Source organism: Oncorhynchus clarkii, chromosome 16 (assembly GCF_045791955.1).
Source record: "Oncorhynchus clarkii lewisi isolate Uvic-CL-2024 chromosome 16, UVic_Ocla_1.0, whole genome shotgun sequence".
Taxonomy (NCBI): Eukaryota; Metazoa; Chordata; class Actinopteri; order Salmoniformes; family Salmonidae; genus Oncorhynchus; species Oncorhynchus clarkii.
Window position 1 is genome coordinate 16,011,312 of NC_092162.1, and position 23,566 is coordinate 16,034,877.

Here is a 23,566-nt window from a genome sequence, read left to right on the forward strand (position 1 = left end):
ATAAGCCTGTTTATATTCCTCTATAATCCTGTTTATATTCCTCTATAACCCGGTTTATATTCCTCTATAATCCTGTTTATATTCCTCTATAACCCTGTTTATATTCCTCCTATAACCCTGTTTATATTCCTCTATAACCCTGTTTATATTCCTCTATAACCCTGTTTATATTCCTCTATAATCCTGTTTATATTCCTCTATAACCCTGTTTATATTCCTCTATAACCCTGTTTATATTCCTCTATAACCCTGTTTATATTCCTCTATAATCCTGTTTATATTCCTCTATAACCCTGTTTATATTCCTCCTATAACCCTGTTTATATTCATCTATAACCCTGTTTATATTCCTCTATAACCCTGTTTATATTCCTCTATAACCCTGTTTATATTCCTCTATAACCCTGTTTATATTCCTCTATAACCCTGTTTATATTCCTCTATAACCCTGTTTATATTCCTCTATAAGCCTGTTTATATTCTTCTATAAGCCTGTTTATATTCCTCTATAAGCCTGTTTATTTTCCTCTATAAACCTGTTTATATTCCTCTATAAGCCTGTTTATATTCCTCTATAACCCTGTTTATATTCCTCTATATTCCTGTTTATATTCCTCTATAACCCTGTTTATATTCCTCTATAACCCTGTTTATATTCCTCTAGAAACCTGTTTATATTCCTCTATAACCCTGTTTATATTCCTCTATAACCCTGTTTATATTCCTTTATAAGCCTGTTTAAATAGACAACTTTGACTTGACTGTTTGTGTAGAGGAGGGGAGTGAAGATGAGCGATAGAATAAAAGATGTATTTGTATTAGTTTATGATCACAAGCACACGTTCGTCAGGGCTCCCCCCCCCCCCCCCCCCCCCCAGCTTTCTGCACGATGTCCATCACTTTCTCTGTGAACACATTGATCGTTCCAGCACCCTTCCCTCCTCCCTCTTTTCCCCTCCATCTTCCCCTCCCTTCTTTTCTCTCCTCTCCTTCACTCCTCTCCCATGCTGCATATTCCCAGGATTTAGAGAAAGAACCAGAACGGGTCAGACAGCCATTGATTTGTGTTTTATTGGCCTAGTAGTTGAAAGAAGGTGGATAAAGGAGAAAAACATCTCTGGGTTTTAAGTTTGTGTTGTACGGTAGTATTGCTGTGTAGTGTCCGTATGTCTGTCTGTCCGCACGTCCACCTCAGAGCCAGCAGAGAGGTGGTGTGTGAGGGGCTGTAGAGAATTTAGGGTTGTGGGGGGGTGCATGGCACAAAGGGGCTGGACCCAGACCCCCCCCCACACACACACACACACACACACACACCCACACACATCACAGAGGTGTATCCCTGGTCTCATTAGAGCTGGTAATAAGGGTGTGCTGTGAAGAAAAAACACTAAGGGGGGAGAAAAAAATAAGAGTTTTTAAATTTTAATACCACTGGTATGATTTTGTGAATCTTTCCTGACAGAAAAGTCCTCATTATTTTCATCTCTCTGAGGAGGCTCTCTTCCAGCCTCCTTCCCCGGGTAAACGGACTCTTCTAGAGTTTCTGTTTTTTCCCTCGTGCTCTCCGCTGCGTCTTCTCTCGTTTTTATTCTCCATTGCTCTAGCCCTCTTTCCTCTCCATCTCTCCTCCCCCTCTCTCATACTTCTCCCTCCTCTCTCCTTCCAACTCTCTCCCTCACTTGCATGCACATATAGCGTCCCCCATCTTTGGAAAGTGCCACAGCTGCTTTTCTCTCTAGTAAACTGATTGGTTGGTTGGTAGGGTAGAAGAGGTCCTATAACCAATAGAACCAGCCCTCCTGAACTTCTATAGAAGGCACTGGTGTTGGGATGGTGTATTGTGTGTGTATTTGGGAGAGAGAGAGAATGGGTGGAGAGGGAGAGAATGGGTGGAGAGGGAGAGAATGGGTGGAGAGGGAGGGACTGGGTGGAGAGGGAGGGACTGGGTGGAGAGGGAGGGACTGGGTGGAGAGGGAGGGACTGGGTGGAGAGGGAGAGACTGGGTGGAGAGGGAGAGACTGGGTGGAGAGGGAGAGACTGGGTGGAGAGGGAGAGACTGGGTGGAGAGGGAGAGACTGGGTGGAGAGGGAGAGACTGGGTGGAGAGGGAGAGACTGGGTGGAGAGGGAGAGACTGGGTGGAGAGGGAGAGACTGGGTGGAGAGGGAGAGACTGGGTGGAGAGGGAGAGACTGGGTGGAGAGGGAGAGACTGGGTGGAGAGGGAGAGACTGGGTGGAGAGGGAGAGACTGGGTGGAGAGGGAGAGAATGGGTGGAGAGGGAGAGAATGGGTGGAGGGGGAGAGGATGGGTGGAGGGAGAGGATGGGTGGAGGGAGAGGATGGGTGGAGAGAGAGGATGGGTGGAGAGAGAGGATGGGTGGAGAGAGAGAATGGGCGGAGAGAGAGGATGGGTGGAGAGAGAGAATGGGCGGAGAGAGGGAGAGAATGGGCGGAGGGAGAGATAATGGGTAAAGAGGGAGAGAGAGAGAGAATGGTAAAGAGGGAGGGAGAGAGAGAGAATGGTAAATAGGGAGGGAGAGAGAGAGAATGGTAAAGAGGGAGGGAGAGAGAGAGAATGGTAAAGAGGGAGGGAGAGAGAGAGAATGGTAAAGAGGGAGGGAGAGAGAGAGAATGGTAAAGAGGGAGGGAGAGAGAGAATGGGGAGAGAGAGAGAATGGGTAAAGAGGGAGGGAGAGAGAGAGAATGGGTAAAGAGGGAGGGAGAGAGAGAGAATGGGTAAAGAGGGAGGGAGAGAGAGAATGGGTAAAGAGGGAGGGAGAGAGAGAATGGGTAAAGAGGGAGGGAGGGAGAGAGAGAGAATGGGTAAAGAGGGAGGGAGAAAGAGAGAATGGGTAAAGAGGGAGGGAAAGAGAGAGAATGGGTAGGGAGAGAGAGAGAATGGGTAAAGAGGGAGGGAGAGAGAGAGAATGGGTAAAGAGGGAGGGAGAGAGAGAATGGGTAAAGAGGGAGGGAGAGAGAGAATGGGTAAAGAGGGAGGGAGAGAGAGAATGGGTAAAGAGGGAGGGAGAGAGAGAATGGGTAAAGAGGGAGGGAGGGAGAGAGAATGGGTAAAGAGGGAGGGAGGGAGAGAGAATGGGTAAAGAGGGAGGGAGGGAGAGAGAATGGGTAAAGAGGGAGGGAGGGAGAGAGAATGGGTAAAGAGGGAGGGAGGGAGAGAGAATGGGTAAAGAGGGAGGGAGGGAGAGAGAATGGGTAAAGAGGGAGGGAGGGAGAGAGAATGGGTGGAGAGGGAGAGAATGGGTGGAGAGGGAGAGAATGGGTGGAGAGGGAGAGACTGGGTGGAGAGGGAGAGAATGGGTGGAGAGGGAGAGACTGGGTGGAGAGGGAGAGACTGGGTGGAGAGGGAGAGACTGGGTGGAGAGGGAGGGAGGGAGAGAGAATGGGTAAAGAGGGAGAGAGAATGGGTAAAGAGGGAGGGAGGGAGAGAGAATGGGTAAAGAGGGAGGGAGGGAGAGAGAATGGGTGGAGAGGGGGAGAATGGGTGGAGAGGGAGAGAATGGGTGGAGAGGGAGAGAATGGGTGGAGAGGGAGAGAATGGGTGGAGAGGGAGAGAATGGGTGGAGAGGGAGAGACTGGGTGGAGAGGGAGAGACTGGGTGGAGAGGGAGAGAATGGGTGGAGAGGGAGAGAATGGGTGGAGGGAGAGAGAATGGGTAAAGAGGGAGAGAGAGAGAGAGAATGGTAAGGATGGAGGGAGAGAGAGAGAATGGTAAAGAGGGAGGGAGAGAGAGAGAATAGAGAATGGGTAAAGAGGGAGGGAGGGAGGGAGAGAGAATGGGTAAAGAGGGAGGGAGGGAGAGAGAATGGGTGGAGAGGGAGAGAATGGGTGGAGAGGGAGAGAATGGGTGGAGAGGGAGAGAATGGGTGGAGAGGGAGAGACTGGGTGGAGAGGGAGAGACTGGGTGGAGAGGGAGAGAATGGGTGGAGAGGGAGAGAATGGGTGGAGAGGGAGAGAATGGGTGGAGAGAGAGGGAGAGGATGGGTGGAGAGAGAGGGAGAGGATGGGTGGAGAGAGAGGGAGAGGATGGGTGGAGAGAGAGAATGGGCGGAGAGAGGGAGAGAATGGGCAGAGAGAGAATGGGCGGGGAGAGGGAGAGAATGGGCAGAGGGAGAGAGAATGGGTAAAGAGGGAGAGAGAGAGAGAGAATGGTAAAGAGGGAGGGAGAGAGAGAGAATGGTAAAGAGGGAGGGAGAGAGAGAGAATGGTAAAGAGGGAGGGAGAGAGAGAGAATGGTAAAGAGGGAGGGAGAGAGAGAATGGGTAAAGAGGGAGGGAGAGAGAGAATGGGTAAAGAGGGAGGGAGAGAGAGAATGGGTAAAGAGGGAGGGAGAGAGAGAATGGGTAAAGAGGGAGGGAGGGAGAGAGAATGGGTAAAGAGGGAGGGAGGGAGAGAGAATGGGTAAAGAGGGAGGGAGGGAGAGAGAATGGGTAAAGAGGGAGGGAGGGAGAGAGAATGGGTAAAGAGGGAGGGAGGGAGAGAGAATGGGTAAAGAGGGAGGGAGGGAGAGAGAATGGGTAAAGAGGGAGGGAGGGAGAGAGAATGGGTGGAGAGGGAGAGAATGGGTGGAGAGGGAGAGAATGGGTGGAGAGGGAGAGACTGGGTGGAGAGGGAGAGAATGGGTGGAGAGGGAGAGACTGGGTGGAGAGGGAGAGACTGGGTGGAGAGGGAGAGACTGGGTGGAGAGGGAGGGAGGGAGAGAGAATGGGTAAAGAGGGAGAGAGAATGGGTAAAGAGGGAGGGAGGGAGAGAGAATGGGTAAAGAGGGAGGGAGGGAGAGAGAATGGGTGGAGAGGGGGAGAATGGGTGGAGAGGGAGAGAATGGGTGGAGAGGGAGAGAATGGGTGGAGAGGGAGAGAATGGGTGGAGAGGGAGAGAATGGGTGGAGAGGGAGAGAATGGGTGGAGAGGGAGAGACTGGGTGGAGAGGGAGAGACTGGGTGGAGAGGGAGAGAATGGGTGGAGAGGGAGAGAATGGGTGGAGGGAGAGAGAATGGGTAAAGAGGGAGAGAGAGAGAGAGAATGGTAAGGATGGAGGGAGAGAGAGAGAATGGTAAAGAGGGAGGGAGAGAGAGAGAATAGAGAATGGGTAAAGAGGGAGGGAGGGAGGGAGAGAGAATGGGTAAAGAGGGAGGGAGGGAGAGAGAATGGGTGGAGAGGGAGAGAATGGGTGGAGAGGGAGAGAATGGGTGGAGAGGGAGAGAATGGGTGGAGAGGGAGAGACTGGGTGGAGAGGGAGAGACTGGGTGGAGAGGGAGAGAATGGGTGGAGAGGGAGAGAATGGGTGGAGAGGGAGAGAATGGGTGGAGAGAGAGGGAGAGGATGGGTGGAGAGAGAGGGAGAGGATGGGTGGAGAGAGAGGGAGAGGATGGGTGGAGAGAGAGAATGGGCGGAGAGAGGGAGAGAATGGGCAGAGAGAGAATGGGCGGGGAGAGGGAGAGAATGGGCAGAGGGAGAGAGAATGGGTAAAGAGGGAGAGAGAGAGAGAGAATGGTAAAGAGGGAGGGAGAGAGAGAGAATGGTAAAGAGGGAGGGAGAGAGAGAGAATGGTAAAGAGGGAGGGAGAGAGAGAGAATGGTAAAGAGGGAGGGAGAGAGAGAGAATGGTAAAGAGGGAGGGAGAGAGAGAGAATGGTAAAGAGGGAGGGAGAGAGAGAGAATGGGTAAAGAGGGAGGGAGAGAGAGAGAATGGGTAAAGAGGGAGGGAGAGAGAGAATGGGTAGGGAAGGGAGAGAGAGAATGGGTAGGGAGGGAGGGAGAGAGAGAGAATGGGTAGGGAGGGAGGGAGAGAGAGAATGGGGAGGGAGAGAGAGAATGGGGAGGGAGAGAGAGAATGGGTAAAGAGGGAGGGAGAGAGAGAACGGGTAAAGAGGGAGGGAGAGAGAGAATGGGTAAAGAGGGAGGGAGAGAGAATGGGTAAAGAGGGAGGGAGGGAGAGAGAATGGGTAAAGAGGGAGGGAGAATGGGTAAAGAGGGAGTGAGGGAGAGAGAATGGGTAAAGAGGGAGGGAGGGAGAGAGAATGGGTAAAGAGGGAGGGAGAGAGAGAATGGGTAAAGAGGGAGGGAGAGAGAGAGAATGAGTAGGGAGGGAGTGAGAGAGAATAGGTAAAGAGGGAGGGAGAGAGAGAGAATGGGTAGGGGGGAGGGAGGGAGAGAGAAAATGGGTAGGGAGGGAGGGAGAGAGAGAGAATGTTAGGGAGGGAGGGAGAGAGAGAGAATTGGTAGGGAGGGAGAGAGAGAATGGGTAAAGAGGGAGGGAGAGAGAGAATGGGTAAAGAGGGAGGGAGAGAGAGAATGGGTAAAGATGGAGGGAGAGAGAGAGAATGGGTAGGGAGGGAGGGAGGGAGGGAGAGAGAATGGGTAAAGAGGGAGGGGGGAGAGAGAATGGGTAAAGAGGGAGGGAGGGAGAGAGAATGGGTAAAGAGGAAGGGAGGGAGAGAGAATGGGTAAAGAGGGAGGGAGAGAGAGAGAATGGGTGGGTAGGGAGGGAGGGAGGGAGAGAGAATGGGTAAAGAGGGAGGGAGAGAGAGAGAATGGGTAGGGAGGGAGGGAGGGAGAGAGAGAATGGGTAGGGAGGGAGGGAGAGAGAGAATGGTAGGGAGGGAGGGAGAGAGAGAATGGGTAGGGAGGGAGGGAGAGAGAGAATGGGTAAAGAGAGAGGGAGAGAATGGGTAAGGAGGGAGAGAAAGAATGGGTAAAGAGTGAGAGAGAGAATGGGTAGGGAGGGAGGGAGAGAGAATGTGTAGGGAGGGAGGGAGAGAGAATGGGTAGGGAGGGAGGGAGAGAGAATGGGTAAAGAGGGAGAGAGAGAGAGAATGGATAAAGAGGGAGAGAGAGAGAGAATGGATAAAGAGGGAGAGAGAGAGAGAATGGGTATAGAGGGAGAGAGAGAGAATGGGTAAAGAGGGAGAGAGAGAGAGAGAGAATGGGTAAAGAGGGAGGGAGAGAGAGAGAATGGGTAAAGAGGGAGGGAGAGAATGGGGAGGGAGGGAGAGAGAGAGAATGGGTAGGGAGGGAGGGAGAGAGAGAATGGGTAAAGAGGGAGGGAGAGAGAGAGAATGAGTAAAGAGGGAGGGAGAGAGAGAATGGGTAAAGAGGGAGGGAGGGAGAGAGAATGGGTAAAGAGGGAGGGAGCGAGAGAGACTGGGTAAAGAGGGAGGGAGGGAGAGAGAATGGGTAAAGAGGGAGGGAGGGAGAGAGAATGGGTAAAGAGGGAGGGAGGGAGAGAGAATGGGTAAAGAGGGAGGGAGGGAGGGAGAGAGAATGGGTAAAGAGGGAGGGAGGGAGAGAGAATGGGTAAAGAGGGAGGGAGGGAGAGAGAATGGGTAAAGAGGGAGGGAGGGAGAGAGAATGGGTAAAGAGGGAGGGAGGGAGAGAGAATGGGTAAAGAGGGAGCGAGAGAGAGAGAAGGGTAAATAGGTAGCGAGAGAGAGAGATGAGTAAAGAGGGAGGGAGAGAGAGAGAGAATGGGTAAAGAGGGAGGGAGAGAAAGAGAATGGGTAAAGAGGGAGGGAGAGAGAGAGAATGGGTAAAGACGGAGGGAGAGAGAGAATGGGTAAAGAGGGAGGGAGAGAGAGAATGGGTAAAGAGGGAGGGAGGGAGAGAGAATGGGTAAAGAGGGAGGGAGGGAGAGAGAATGGGTAAAGAGGGAGGGAGGGAGAGAGAATGGGTAAAGATGGAGGGAGGGAGAGAGAATGGGTAAAGAGGGAGCGAGAGAGAGAGAAGGGTAAATAGGTAGCGAGAGAGAGAGATGAGTAAAGAGGGAGGGAGAGAGAGAGAATGGGTAAAGAGGGAGGGAGAGAAAGAGAATGGGTAAAGAGGGAGGGAGAGAGAGAGAATGGGTAAAGAGGGAGGGAGAGAGAGAGAATGGGTAAAGAGGGAGGGAGAGAGAGAATGGGTAAAGAGGGAGGGAGAGAGAGAGAATGGGTAAAGAGGGAGGGAGAGAGAGAGAATGGGTAGGGAGGGAGGGAGAGAGAGAGAATGAGTAGGGAGGGAGGGAGAGAGAGAGAATGGGTAAAGAGGGAGAGAGAGAGAGAGAATGGGTAAAGAGGGAGAGAGAGAGAGAGAATGGGTATAGAGGGAGAGAGAGAGAATGGGTAGGGAGGGAGAGAGAGAGAATGGGTAAAGAGTGAGAGAGAGAATGGGTAAAGAGTGAGAGAGAGAATGGGTAAAGAGGGAGGGAGGGAGAGAGAATGGGTAAAGAGGGAGGGAGAGAGAGAGAATGGGTAAAGAGGGAGGGAGAGAGAGAGAATGTGTAAAGAGGGAGGGAGAGAGAGAGAATGGGCAAAGAGGGAGGGAGGGAGAGAGAGAGAGAATGGGTAGGGAGGTGAGGGAGAGAGAGAGAGAATGGGTAAATAGGGATAGAGAGAGAGAGAGAATGGGTAAAGAGGGAGAGAGAGAGAGAGAATGGGTAAAGAGTGAGAGAGAGAATGGGTAGGGAGGGAGAGAGAGAGAATGGGTAGGGAGGGAGAGAGAGAGAATGGGTAAAGAGTGAGAGAGAGAGAGAGAGAGAGAGAATGGGTGAAGAGTGAGAGAGAGAGAGAATGGGTAAAGAGGGAGGGAGATAGAGAGAATGGGTAAAGAGGGAGGGAGATAGAGAGAATGGGTAAAGAGAGAGAGAATGGGTATAGAGGGAGGGAGTGAGAATGGTTAAAGAGTGAGAGAGAGAGAATGGGTAAAGAGTGAGAGAGAATGGGTATAGAGGGTGGGAGTGAGAATGGGTAAAGAGTGAGAGAGAGAGAATGGGTAAAGAGGGAGAGAGAGAGAATGGGTATAGAGGGAGAGAGAGAGAATGGGTATAGAGGGAGGGAGGGAGAGAGAATGGGTATGGAGGGAGGGAGAGAGAGAATGGGTATAGAGGGAGGGAGAGAGAATGGGTATAGAGGGAGGGAGAGAGAATGGGTATAGAGGGAGAGAGGGGGAATGGGTATAGAGGGAGAGAGAGGGAATGGGTATAGAGGGAGAGATAGGGAATGGGTATAGAGGGAGAGATAGGGAATGGGTATAGAGGGAGAGAGAGGGAATGGGTATAGAGGGAGAGAGATAGAATGGGGGAGAGAAAGGGAATGGGTATAGAGGGAGAGAGAGAGAATGGGACAAGAGAGTGGGGAAAGCGAGAGTGGGGAAAAGAGAGAGTGTGGAAAAAAAGAGAGAGAATGGGAAAAGAGAGAGCGAGATAATTGGGAAAAGAGAGTGGGGAAAAGAGAGGCAGAGGGAGCGGGGAAACGAGAGGGCGAGAGAGCGGGGAAACGAGAGAGCGGAGAGAGCGGGGAAACAGAGAGCGGAGAGAGCGGGGAAACAGAGGGCGAGAGAGCGGGGAAAACAAGAGAGAGCGGGGAAACAAGAGAGAGCGGGGAAAACAAGAGAGAGCGGGGAAACAAGAGAGAGCGGGGAAACAAGAGAGGGCGAGAGAGCGGGGGAAACAAGAGAGGGCGAGAGAGCGGGGGAAACAAGAGAGGGCGAGAGAGCGGGGAAAACAAGAGAGAGCGGGGAAAACAAGAGAGAGCGGGGAAAACAAGAGAGGGCGAGAGAGCGGGGAAACAAGAGAGGGCAAGAGAGCGGGGAAAACAAGAGAGAGCGGGGAAAACAAGAGAGAGCGGGGGAAACAAGAGAGGGCGAGAGAGCGGGGAAAACAAGAGAGCGCGGGGAAAACAAGAGAGAGCGGGGAAAACAAGAGAGAGCGGGGAAAACAAGAGAGGGCGAGAGAGCGGGGAAACAAGAGAGGGCGAGAGAGCGGGGAAACGAGAGGGCGAGAGAGCGGGGAAACGAGAGGGCGAGAGAGCGGGGAAACAAGAGAGGGCGAGAGAGCGGGGAAAACAAGAGAGGGCGAGAGCGGGGAAATCAAGAGAGAGCAGGGAAACAAGAGAGAGCGGGGAAACAAGAGAGGGCGAGAGAGCGGGGAAAACAAGAGAGAGCGGGGAAAACAGAGGGTGAGAGAGCGGGGAAACGAGAGGGCGAGAGAGCGGGGAAAACAAGAGAGGGCGAGAGAGTGGGGAAACAAGAGAGTGCGAGAGAGCGGGGAAAACAAGAGAGAGCGGGGAAACGAGAGAGGGCGAGAGAGCGGGGAAAACAAGAGAGAGCGGGGAAAACAAGAGAGAGCGGGGAAAACAAGAGAGAGCGGAGAAAACAAGAGAGAGCGGGGAAAACAAGAGAGAGCGGGGAAAACAAGAGAGGGCGAGAGAGCGGGAAAACAAGAGAGGGCGAGAGCGGGGAAACGAGAGGGCGAGAGAGCGGGGAAACAAGAGAGGGCGAGAGAGCGGGGAAACAAGAGAGGGCGAGAGAGCGGGGAAACAAGAGAGGGCGAGAGAGCGGGGAAACAAGAGAGGGCGAGAGAGCGGGGAAAACAAGAGAGAGCAGGGAAACAAGAGAGAGCGGGGAAACAAGAGAGGGCGAGAGAGCAGGGAAAACAAGAGAGGGCGAGAGAGCGGGGAAACGAGAGGGCGAGAGAGCGGGGAAAACAAGAGAGGGCGAGAGAGTGGGGAAACAAGAGAGGGCGAGAGAGCGGGGAAAACAAGAGAGAGCGGGGAAACAAGAGAGGGCGAGTGAGCGGGGAAAACAAGAGAGAGCGGGGAAAACAAGAGAGGGCGAGAGAGCGGGGAAACAAGAGAGGGCGAGAGAGCGGGGAAAACAAGAGAGAGCGGGGAAAACAAGAGAGGGCAAGAGAGCGGGGAAACAAGAGAGGGCGAGAGTGGGGGGAAAGAGAGGGCAAGGGGGTAGAGAGAGAACGAGGGGGGAGGAGAGGGCAAGGGGGGTAAAGAGAGAACGAGGGGGGGAAGAGGATGGGAAAAGAGAGGACGTACAAAGAAAGGGCGAGTGAGTGGGGTAAAAGAGTTCGAGAGAGTGGGGTGAAAGGAGAGGGAGAGAGAGTGGGGTGAAAGAGGGCGAGAGAGTGGGGTGAAAGAGGGCGAGAGTGGGGTGAAAGAGGGCGAGAGTGGGGTGAAAGAGGGCGAGAGTGGGGTGAAAGAGGGCGAGAGTGGGGTGAAAGAGGGCGAGAGTGGGGTGAAAGAGAGGGCGAGAGAGTGGGGTGAAAGAGAGGGGTAAAATGGGGATTAAAGCGAGAGAATGGTGAGATAATTGGGAAAAAGAGAGAGAATGGGGAAAGAGAATGGGTAAAGAGAATGGAGAGAGAGAATGGGGGAAAAGAGAGGTAATGAGGGTAAAATGGGGATTAAAGAGAGAGAATGATGAGAGAATTGGGAAAAAGAGAGGGAAAGAGAATGGAGAGAGAGAATGGGGGAAAAGAGAGGTAATGAGGGGAGAATGGGGAAAGAGAGAATGAGGGGAGAATGGGGAAAGAGAGAGCTAGAGAATGGGGGACAAGTGAGAGAGAATGGGGAAATAGTGAGAGAGAACGGGGAGAGAGAGAATTGAGAAAAAGAGGTAGAGAATTGGGGGGAAAAGAGAATGTGGAAAAAGAGAGAGTAAATGGGTGGGAAAGAGAGAATGGGGAAGAGAGCGGATTGGAAAGAGAGAGAATGAGGAAAAATAGAGAGAGTGAATGGGGAAATAGAGAGCGGATTGGAAAGAGAGCGAGAGAATGGGGAAAAGGAGAGAGAGAATGGGGAAAAGGAGAGAGAGAATGGGGAAAAGGAGGGAGAGAATGGGGAAAAGGAGAGAGAGAATGGGGAAAATGAGAGAATGGGGAAAAGGAGAGAGAGAATGGGGAAAAGGAGAGAGAGAATGGGGAAAAGGAGAGAGAGAATGGGGAAAAGGAGAGAGAGAATGGGGAAAAGGAGGGAGAGAATGGGGAAAAGGAGAGAGAGAATGGGGAAAAGGAGAGAGAGAATGGGGAAAAGGAGAGAGAGAATGGGGAAAAGGAGAGAGGGAATGGGGAAAAAGAGAGAGGGAATGGGGAAAAGGAGAGAGCGAATGGGGAAAAGGAGAGAGAGAATGGTGGAAAAGGAGAGAGAGAATGTGGAAAAGGAGAGAGAGAATGTGGAAAAGGAGAGAGAGTATGGGGAAAAGGAGAGAGAGTATGGGGAAAAGGAGAGAGAGAATGGGGAAAAGAGAGAGATAATGGGGAAAAGGAGAGAGAGAATGGGGAAAAAGAGAGAGAGAATGGGGAAAAAGAGAGAGAGAATGGGGAAAAGGAGAGAGAGAATGGGGAAAAAGAGAGAGAGAATGGGGGAAAAGAGAGTGAATGGGGGGAGAGTTTGAGTTTTAAATAACATTTATTGGGTCTGGCGACCCACAACACAATAAACACTCAAACAAAACCATGGTTACACATCAATTAAAAACACAACACCAAATCTTCCTCAGCAGTAACTAAACACAACAGCCTCTGAATACCCCATATACTCATAAACAGATCAATGTTGTTAACCATTTTGTAATAGGCAAACCCCCCCCGCAGCATTCCCACCACCTCCACAGACCCCTGTCCACGAATACTGTTCTTTCATGTCTTCCATATTGCTAATTTAGCTGCCCCTGCAAGAGAACTACACCCCTTTGACTAAACCTGTACTTTAGCCCAAATATAAACTGTTGGGAAGAAAACACCTCTCCCAGAGCTGAGAACCAAGTCGGGTCAGGTCAATCAACCCGACCAACCATCCATCAGAACAGATGTGCCAGAGTTTCAGGATCAGCACAAAATGGACACCCCTCCCCAACAGTAGGATCCATATTGGTGGCTATGGCTCCATGTATTATCCTCCATTGGAGGTCAGCTGTCTTCTTTTCAATAGGCAGTTTATATAAAGACCTCCAACAGCCTCTTGGGGAGGGACCAGTACCAAACACACCCAGCCACCTCGTCGATTTGACCCCTTCCAGGGAAGAAGCCCGGGACACTTTTACACAGTTTATATAAAGACCTCCAACAGCCTCTTGGGGAGGCACCACTACCAAACACACCCAGCCACCTCGTCGATTTGACCCCTTCCAGGGAAGAAGCCCGGGACACTTTTACACAGTTTATATAAAGACCTCCAACAGCCTCTTGGGGAGGGACCAGTACCAAACACACCCAGCCACCTCGTCGATTTGACCCCTTCCAGGGAAGAAGCACGGGACACTTTTACACAGATTTTGTACATGGGCTTCTTTCCCACCGCCTTGAACTCCTCCAGCTCCGGGGTATCGAAGGAAAGCAGCATCCCCACGTCCATCTCTAATGCTCCCTCATCAGCACTAACATTCAACGCAGGGAACACATAATCCAGACCCTCCGTCCACTGATCAGAATTGGAAGTGTCAGTCACATACTGTCGATGAAGTACTGGCAAGGAGTTGCAGACCTCAGCTACGACCTTCCTATGTAGGCGAGATGATCGGATCCCCGCTCTTTCTCCCAGCTCTTCTAATGATCTGCTCCTGCTCCTGCTCTGCACCAGATGACCCAGCTTGATACACGCCACACCTAACAGGCATGAACGTAGGCTGGCTGAACACATAACACGGACTGGATCCCTGGTGGTGTGCTGGCCTTACGGGACATGACAAAAACTCTCCAAACCTGCATAACAGACTCATAAAATGGGGTCAGGCCAGACAAATCATCCCCCCCCCCCCCCACCCTCTAGCTTTAAGAGCAAAATATGCCTGTCTGAGCCAAAACAGCCTGCTCTCCTCATCAATGTGTTGGCTGTGTCGACCCAGCTAGAACCGTCACTGTACAACAGTCTCTGGGCTGCTTGAAGCCGGAAAGCCATGATCCTGGAAAAAATGTCCACCAGGCCTTGCCCACCCTCGTGCAGTGGCAGGTACAGGGCTGCATCTTTAATCCAGTGTTGTCCAGACCAGAAGAAATTGACCAGGGTCCTCGGAAGCTCTTGTATCAGACCCCCCCGGTGGCTGTAAAATCATTAGTCTGTGCCACAGAGCAGAGGCAGCTAGATTATTGGCTGCCAGCACCCTTCCCCAACAGCTGGGGTAGCACCCATTTCCACATTGACAATCTGGCACACACCCTCCCACTTTCTCCACTACACCCTCCCACTTTCTCCACTACACCCTCCCAGTTCTATTTCTGAAAGACATCGGAGCCTAGAAAAACCCCCAAAGTCATCTCATCTCTGCCCCACTGAATCCTCCCTGGTAACTGTGGAGTGGACCCCGTCTGAAGCTGACCTGCCCACAGCGATTCACTCTTTTTCCAGTTGTCTCTAGATGAGGAGGCCCCCCTCATAAACCTTTAAAGTGTTTAAGAGAACCTTAACATCCTCACCCCTGTAATAAAACAGTCACGTCATCTACATATGCAGACAATGCCATCGGGACCCTCATCCAAGACAAAAAAAACATCCCCAAACCCAAAGGCTTTCATTGTTTTGAGCAAGTACTGGTGGTCTACACGGTACTTCCTACTTCTCCTGATCCAAAGAAGGTAAACCCACATTCATCTCAAACGGTTTTGCAAATGTCTAAAATCAGGTCTTATTAGAAAGAAGTTGTCAACAATAGAGCGGTCAGGTCCACAGTAAGACTGGTCCTTCTGGACCAACAGCCCCAGATATTCTTTCAACCTGTTTGAGAGACATTTCCATACAATTTTATATCCTGCACACAGCAATACAACAGATCATGTAAATCCCTCTTTTTTGTCAACAATGAAAGTACAGCATGTTGACAGGATACGGGAAGAGAACCCTCATGAAAAGATTCAGAACACCACTTCATAACCCCCAAACCCCCCCCCCCCCCCAATAGACCCCCAAAAGTGCTTATAAACTCAGCAAAAAAAAGAAACATTCTCTCACTGTCAACTGTGTTAATTTTCAGCAAACTTAACATGTGTAAATATTTGTATGAACATAACAAGATTCAACAACAAGTTCCACAGACATGTGACTAACAGAAATGGAATAATGTGTCCCTGAACAAATGGGGGGTCAAAATCAAAAGTAGCAGTCAGTATCTGGTGTGGCCACCAGCTGCATTAAGTACTGCAGTGCATCTCCTCCTCATGGACTGCACCAGATTTGCCAGTTCTTGCTGTGAGATGTTACCCCACTCTTCCACCAAGGCACCTGCAAGTTCCCAGACATTTCTGGGGGGAATGAACCTTGCCCTCACCCTCTGATCCAACAGGTTCCAGACGTGCTTAATGGGATTGAGATCTGGGCTCTTTGCTGGCCATGGCAGAACACTGACATTCCTGTCTTGCAGGAAATCATGCACAGAATGAGCAGTATGACTGGTGGCATTGTCATGCTGGATGGTCATTTCAGGATGAGCCTGCAGGAAGGGTACCACATGAGGGAGGAGAATGTCTTCCCTGTAACGCACAGTGTTGAGATTGCCTGCAATGACAACAAGCTCAGTCCGATGATGCTGTGACACACCACCCCAGATCATGACGGACCCTCGACCTCAAAATCGATCCCGCTATCCGTCCCATCTCCCTGTAGCGCTGTCTTAGGCGTCTCACAGTACGGACATTGGAATTTATTTCCCTGGCCATATCTGCAGTCCTTATGCCTCTTTGTTGCATTCCTAAGGCATGTTCACGCAGATGAGCAGGGACACTGGGCATTTTCTTTTGGTGTTTTTCAGAGTCAGTAGAAAGGCCTCTTTAGTGTCCTAAGTTTTCATAACTGTGACCTTAATTGCCTACCGTCTGTAAGCTGTTAGTGTCTTAACGACCGAAAAAGAGAAAAAGAGAGAATGGGGAAAGAGAGAGGGAGAGAGAATGGGGAAAGAGGGAGAGAGAGAGAATGGGGAGAGAGAGAGGAATGGGGAGAGAGAGAGAGAAATGGGGAAAAGAGAGGGAGAGAGAATGGGGAGAGAGAGAGAAATGGGAGAAAGAGAGAGAATGGGGAAAAAGAGAGGGAGAGAGAATGGGGAAAGAGGGAGAGAGAGAGAATGGGGAGAGAGAGAGAAATGGGGAAAAGAGAGAGGGAGAGAGAGAAAAAGGGGAAAGCGCGAGAGAGAGAATGGGGAAAAAGAGAGAGAGTGAGGAAATAGAGGGAGAGAGAATGTGGAAAAAGAGAGAGAGAATGGGGAAAGAGGCAGAGAAATGGGGAAAAGAGAGAGGGAGAGCGAGAATGAGGAAAAAGAGAGAGAGAATGGGAAATGAGAGAGATGGAGAGCGAATGGGGGAATAGAGAGAATTGGGAAAGAGAGAGGGAGAGAATGGGGAAAGAGAGAGGGAGAGAATGGGGAAAGAGAGAGCAAGAGAGAATGGGGAAAGAGCGAGACACAATTAGGAAAGAGAGAGAGAATGGGGAAAAGAGAGGGAGAGAGAGAATGGGGAAAGAGAGAGAATGAGGAAAGAGAGAGAGAATAGGGAAAAAGAGAGAAAGAATGGGGAAAAGGGAGGGAGAATGGGGAAAGAGATCGAGAGGGAATGGGGAAAGAGCGAGAGACAATTAGGAAATAGTGAGAGAATGGGGAGAGAGAGAAAGAATGGGGAAAAGAGAAAGAGAGAGAATGGGGAAAAAGAGAGGGAGGGAGAATGGGGAGAGAGAGAGAAATGGGGAAAAGAGAGAGGGAGAGAGAGAAAAAGGGGAAAGCGCGAGAGAGAGAATGGGGAAAAAGAGAGAGAGTGAGGAAAGAAAGAGAGAATGGGGAAAAAGAGGGAGAGAGAATGTGGAAAAAGAGAGAGAGAATGGGGAAAGAGGCAGAGAAATGGGGAAAAGAGAGAGAGAGAGAGAGAATGGGAAATGAGAGAGAGAGAATGGGAAATGAGAGAGATGGAGAGCGAATGGGGGAAAAGAGAGAGAATTGGGAAAGAGAGAGGGAGAGAATGGGGAAAGAGAGAGGGAGAGAATGGGGAAAGAGCGAGACACAATTAGGAAAGAGAGAGAGAATGGGGAAAAGAAAGGGAGAGAGAGAATGGGGAAAGAGAGAGAGAATGAGGAAAGAGAGAGAGAATAGGGGAAAAGAGAGAGAGAGAGAGAGAATGGGAAATGAGAGAGAGACAATTAGGAAAGAGAGAGAGAATGGGGAGAGAGAGAATTGGGAAAAGTAGTGAGAGGATGGGGAGAGAGAGAAAGAATGGGGAAAAGAGAGAATGGAGAAAAAGAGAGCGAGAATGGGGTTAAATGAGAGGGCGAGAATGGGGGAGAAAGAGAATGGGGGAAAAGTGAAAGAGAATGAGGAAAAAGAGAGATAATTGGGAAAGAGAGAGGGAATGGGGAAAGAGGGAGAGAGAGAATGGGGAAGGAGAGAGAGAGAGAGAATGGGGAAAAAGAAGAGCTAGAGAATGGGGAAAACGAAGAGACAGAATGGGGAAGGAGAGAGGGAGAATGGGGAAAAAGAAGAGCGAGAGAATGGGGAAGGAGAGAGGGAGAATGGGGAAAAAGAAGAGCGAGAGAATGGGGAAAACAAAGAGAGACAGAATGGGTGTATGTGGTCACTGCACGACAGGGGGGGTAGAGACAGATGCACTTTCTCCTTTACTGTGATAAATATTCCTCACAAAGAGATTCATTATTCACTGAAATAACTACATGTATTCCAAATTTGAACTTATTAAACTCAGAGGAAAAACTAAGAATACTCATGGGCGAAGGAGCAATGGCTCCTCTTGCAGCCAAATGTGTATTTTCCTGCCATAGCCTGAGGGACACTGAATAATACCATCTGCATAGTAAACAGTAACTTACTTATTATTACTATTATTGTTATTACTATTATTATTGTTGTTTATCATTCCAAATAGTGGTATGGGTGGTAATGGTAATGATAGCAGTTTAATGATGGTGGTGGTAGTAGTAATGATGATGGTAGTTGTAGTACTGATATAAAGGAGAAGATTACCATTATTTAGTTGTAAGTTAGTTATGGTTTCATTTTCCATATTTAGATTTTTATATTTATTATATTTCTACCACTGACTGTTACCATTTTATTGTTATTATTTTTGTATTTAATTTTTTATTATTATTTACTACCATTTATATTATTATTTGTTATTGTTTATAATTTTGTTACAATGGATATTGTATACATTGTTGCTTTGGCAATATTGACACAATGTTTTTCATCCCAATAAAGCAGCTTGAATTTGAATTTGAGAGAATGGGGGAAAAGAAGAGAGAGAGAGAGAGAATAGGGGAAAAGAAGAGAGAGAATGGGGGAAAAGAAGAGAGAGAGAGAATGGGGAAAAAGAAGAGGGAGAGTGAATGGGGGAAAGAGAGAGAATGGGGGAAAGAGAGAGAATGGGGGAAAAGAGGAGAGAAAGAATGGGGGAAAATAGGAGAGAGAGAATGGGGGAAAAGAAGAGAGAGAGAGAATGGGGAAAGAGAAGAGAGAGTGAATGGGGGAAAGAGAGAGAGAATGGGGGAAAAGAGGAGAGAGAGAATGGGGGAAAAGAAGAGAGAGAGTGAATGGGGGAAAGAGAGAGAGAATGGGGGAAAAGAGGAGAGAGAGAATGGGGAAAAAGAAGAGAGAGAGAGAATGGGGGAAAAGAGGAGAGAGAGAATGGGGGAAAAGAGAGAATATGGGAAAGGAGAGAGCGAGAGAGAGAAGGGGGGAAAAGAGAGAGGGAGAGAATGGGGAAAATTAAATAAATAGAATGGGGAAGAGAGAGGGAGAGGGCAAATGGGAAAAGAGAAGGAGAATGGGGGAAGAGAGAGAATGGGGAAAAATAGAGAGTGTGAGAATGGGGAAAATTAAAGAAAGAATGGGGAAGCGAGAGGGAGAGAGAGAATGGGGAAACAGAGATGGGGCGAATGGGGAACAAGAGAGAGAGAGAGAATGGGGGAAATGAAAGAGCGAATGGGGAAAGGGAGAGTGGGGAAAAAGAGAGAGAGTGAGAGGATGGGGGGAAAAGAGAGAGGGGGAATGGGGAGAAAGGGAGAGAGAATGGGGGAAATTAAATAGAGAATGGGGGAAAGAGAGCAAGAGAGAGAATGGAGAAAAGAGAGAGAATGGGGAAAAATTGAGAGAATGAGGAGAGAGGGAGAGAATGGGGGGGAGAGAGAGAATTGGGAGAGAGGGAGAGAATGAGAGAGTGGGGGAAAAGAGAGAGAGAATGGGGAGAGATTGAGAGAGAATGGAGAGAGAGCGAGAGAATGGGGGGAGAGAGAGAATTGGGAGAGAGGGAGAGAATGGGGGGGAGAGAGAGAGAATGAGAGAGTGGGGAAAAAGAGGGAAAGAGCAGAGCGAGATGGTGGGATCACATAAGGGCCTCATGAGAAGGTATGCCAGAGGTAAGGTTTATCTCATGCCTTGAGTTGTGTGTAACACACACACCCCTCCCCTCCCATTATTTTCCCCTCTGTCAAGTGTCAAACACAGAGGATGGATCCGGTTTGATAAGTTCTGTTCTGTCTGGAGATGTGATATGTCAGACCTAGATCTGCCATACAGTAGAAGAAACCATGTTTTTCACACTGAAACTCTCTGGTCCAAGATATGTTTGGAGATTTTTACGGTGGCATTATGTGACTTCATTTGAATAAATAAGGCTTGTAATCGTATATGGCTGGTAGATTTGATGTCCATCTCTTTGTGGCATATATCATATTTGCAGTGTGGATGATATCTATTAGATGGACGACCATTGTAGCGAAAATGATCATTGCAAATTAGGTCCAGTGGATTATGGAGAAGGGGACTGTTATCAACAGTATCGCAGAATAATGTGGTTTTTGTCTACATCATCTTATGATGGTTTGTAGAGACCAATTTTAATGAACACATTATACATATGTGTGGTCTTTCTTTATGAATAACTTGCATGTGTTACGTACACTACCGTTCAAAGGTTTGGGGTCACTTAGAAATGTCCTTGTTTTTGAAAGAAAAGCACATTTTTGGTCCATTTAAAATAACATCAAATTGATCAGAAATACAGTGTAGACATTGTTAATGTTGTAAATGACTTTTGTAGCTGGAAACGGCTACTCCGGGATCCTGGCCTTCTAGGCAGAGCTCCTCTGTCCAGTGTCTGTGTTCTTTTGCCCGTCTTAATCTTTTCTTTTTATTGGCCAGTCTGAGATGTCTTTTTCTTTACAACTCAGTCGCCTCTTCACTGTTGACGTTGAGACTGGTGTTTTGCGGGAACTATTTAATAAATCTGCCAGTTGAGGACTTGTGAGGCGTCTGTTTCTCAAACTAGACACTCTAATGTACTTGTCTTCTTGCTCAGTTGTGCACTGGGGCCTCCCACTCGTCTTTCTATTCTGGTTAGAGCCAGTTTCCACTGTTCTGTGACGGGAGTAGTACACAGCATTGTACGATATCTTCAGTTTCTTGGCAATTCCTCGGTATGGAATGGCTTTCATTTCTCAGAACAAGAATTAACTGACGAGTTTCAGAAGAAAGTTCTTTGTTTCTGGCCATTTTGAGCCTGTAATCGAACCCACAAATGCTGATGCTCCAGATACTCATCTAGTCTAAAGAAGGCCAGTTTTATTGCTTCTTTAATCAGAACAACAGTTTTCAGCTGTGCTAACATTATTGCAAAATGGTTTTCTAATGATGAATTAGCCTTTTAAAATGATAAACTTGGATTAGCTAACACAACGTGCCATTAGAATGCAGGAGTGATGGTTGCTGATAATGGGCCTCTGTACGCCTATGTAGATGTTCCATAAAAAATCAGCTGTTTCCAGCTACAGCTAGTCATTTACAACATTAACAACAACGTCTACGCTGTATTTCTGATCAATTTGATGTTATTTTAATGGACAAAAAAATGTGCTTTTCTTTCAAAAACAAGGACATTTCCAAGTGACCACAAACTTTTGAACGGTAGTGTACATGTAGATTTCTGAGGTCATGCCATTAGGCACTATTGGATATACATGTGAATGCTTGGTTATTTTACAGAGACACCGCCTCTAGCTAGCCAAACCAACTGTGAATGTTCCTCCTCTCACACCTCTACCTTCTCTCTCTGTCGTGGGGATTCTGGGGGATAATTACAGAGTCTGTCAGAGGGCTGGGCTTACACTCTTAAAGTGTCACAGACACTGTTTCTTAAATGGATTTAAACATGGCTCAAGTGAATTAGGATTCCATTCTAATCCCTCGCTCCTCTCCTCCACTCTGGGCTCTCCTCTTCTCCTCCCTGTCTGGCAACCTGGGTGTGGGGGGTTGGAGGGGGTTGCCTGGGGGCCTGAGGACCTTCTCCTCCATCCTCGGAGAGCGTTGTCAGAGGAGAGGGCCCTAACCGACAGTATATTAATCTACATTACTGTAGGCAGGAGAGGGCCCCCTGTCTCATGCATTTTACTCATTCATTCAAATGACTTGGTACGCATCAAACAGACCAGCCCGTGGTCCTCTCCTCCTCTCCAATCCGCTTTCCATTTAGATTCCCCCAGGCCCGATGTTGTTAAGGAGACATGTTGCCTATCCAATACACTAGACACCCCTAGTTAGAGATTTCAATACAGGAATAACGCCGATATGAAGTATCAAATATGAAGAGAAAAAGGGACTTCAGACCGTGAGCAACAGACGAAGAGTTCCTTAGGCTAGGCGTTCCGGTCCTGACCAGTGACACTGTATTTTCTGTTATTGCTTATGGACTCCTGCGAGATCGTCCTGTCTGAGGATCCCACTTCTGTCACCAAATGGGTGGCTTTTTTAAGAGTAATATTTGTTAAATTGACAGTGTAGTGTACAACACTTAAACTTGTTCTAGTGCTGAGCGATCAACTGATCAAATTGAGCGACATTGGTTTTTTTCTGAGAGCTCGATGCGCGGTTTCTCTAGAGATAAATCAGATCAAACCCGAACTGTGCGAGGTAGTAGGGAGTTTTAGATTTCCAACGTGCCAACATTCGGCAGTTTAGCGCCGAAAACCTGGTAATTAACTACAATGACCATAATCCATTGCACACCCGCCTACTTGTCCGTTCTATGTGGAGCAGAGACAGGGAAACGGAGAGAAGAGAGAGCACATAATATAGAGGGATAGAGAGCACTTTGTGAGGTATTGCTACCTGAAAAGACATGATCTTAGTGATTTAAAACTATTCCTTATTGACTTTGAAGAACTACTAGCCTGGTGATTTTTTCCGACAGCATAGGCAGCAGAGTGATGAGATGATGACTTGGAATTAAGTAATAAAATCATGAAATAAAACAAATGTAATGTACACAACAACTGAAATCATTTTTAAGTCATGTGAATAAATGCTGGTTAATAGGTGACGAGCAGTCATGGCCAGTCACTACCATCATGGGACTTTTATTCTGTGTTACAGCATTCAACCCAAATAAATAAATCATCGAAACCAAAATAAAACGATGATAGTTTTTTTTCATAATCGAACCGAAACAGACTTTAAAACGCACTAATCGCTAAGCACGTTACCCAAGTGAAGAGCTTAATAATAACTTGTATTATTAAGTCATTATAAATGCTGATAAGAAATACTGAAATGCTTTCTTAGTCATTTGTGTTATGCATACCATGTTAATACATGGTTATAAATGCTATGACTCATTTATCATGTGTACATGCATATATATCCTACCAGCACTACTTATAAATAGTTTATTTATGCTTATTAAAATACAACTAACGTTAAATTACTACCACCCTATCCCCTTAACCAAAACAAACTTCCCATCTACCCCTCCTCATTCATCTCAACCCCTCCTCCTGCCTCCACAGCTGTCAACTGAACTAGCGGCAGGATCCCCAAACACAACACATACAGTAACATGCGAGCATCTCTGTTGGAGCGTTTGCGAGTAAATAATCATGGTTAATAATGAATGGCGATTAAAGGGGGGAGCTGTGGCCTTGCTAAACACGCGCTGATTCATGTTTCCCGCTTCTTCCCCATTCGGCTCTGCATTATGCAGACACTGCAGCGCCAGCACCCTATCAGGAGAGGCCCCTTGCCAGAGCCACGGAGACCAGGCCCATTTATTCAAATCAATCTGTGATAAACATGGTGAATGGAGTGTTCTGTCGTATCTTAACTGTCATTACGAAGGGATATTCTCACCATCACATGTGTAACACTCTCATAAACACAACCTGCTGAGCTGTTTCCATGGCCCCTGGAGACCCTCTCCATGTCAGGCTGGGGCCATGGACTGGAGCAGGGCTAGTGTAGAACCAGGCTGTAGAAGTTGGCTCTGGGGCTGTAGCAGTAATGGAAGAGGCTGAAACTCAGGCTGGGGTTAGTATCTGACTAAAGATGTTCCAGGACAGAGACTAAATGTAAGAGCGGGTCTAAGGCTGGAGTTTGGAGTAAACTGCCACTAAACTCCGGCCAGGATAGATGCTGGGGCTGGGGGTCGGAGTCGGGCTGGGTGAGGGGAAGGGGTAGGTAGTAGGGTAGGGGTAGGTAGGGGTTGAGTGAGCAGTCCTGAGTTGCAGCTCCACAGCCCCAGTGATGAATGGCTAAAACAGGGGCTATTCATCTCCTGCTTAGAGCAGTGGACACTGGCCCCACTCCCCCTCCACATGTCAGCAAATGTGATAATTCTGTCATTTGTCAGGAGTGACGGAGAGTGGGGGAGTGTGTGGAGAGGCGCTCTGGAGACTACGTCTGGGACTACGGACATACACACATACATACACACACATATACACATACAAACATACATACACACATACATACACACACACATACATACATACATACACACATACATACACACACACACACACACACACACACACACA

General features: G+C 48.6%; 1 protein-coding gene across 4 annotated transcripts in view; it reads left to right on the plus strand.

The window, feature by feature from the left end:
- Positions 1–23,566, plus strand: part of LOC139367469 (vesicle transport through interaction with t-SNAREs homolog 1A-like) — a 197,753-nt gene that overhangs the window by 173,074 nt on the left and 1,113 nt on the right. The window lies entirely within an intron of this gene.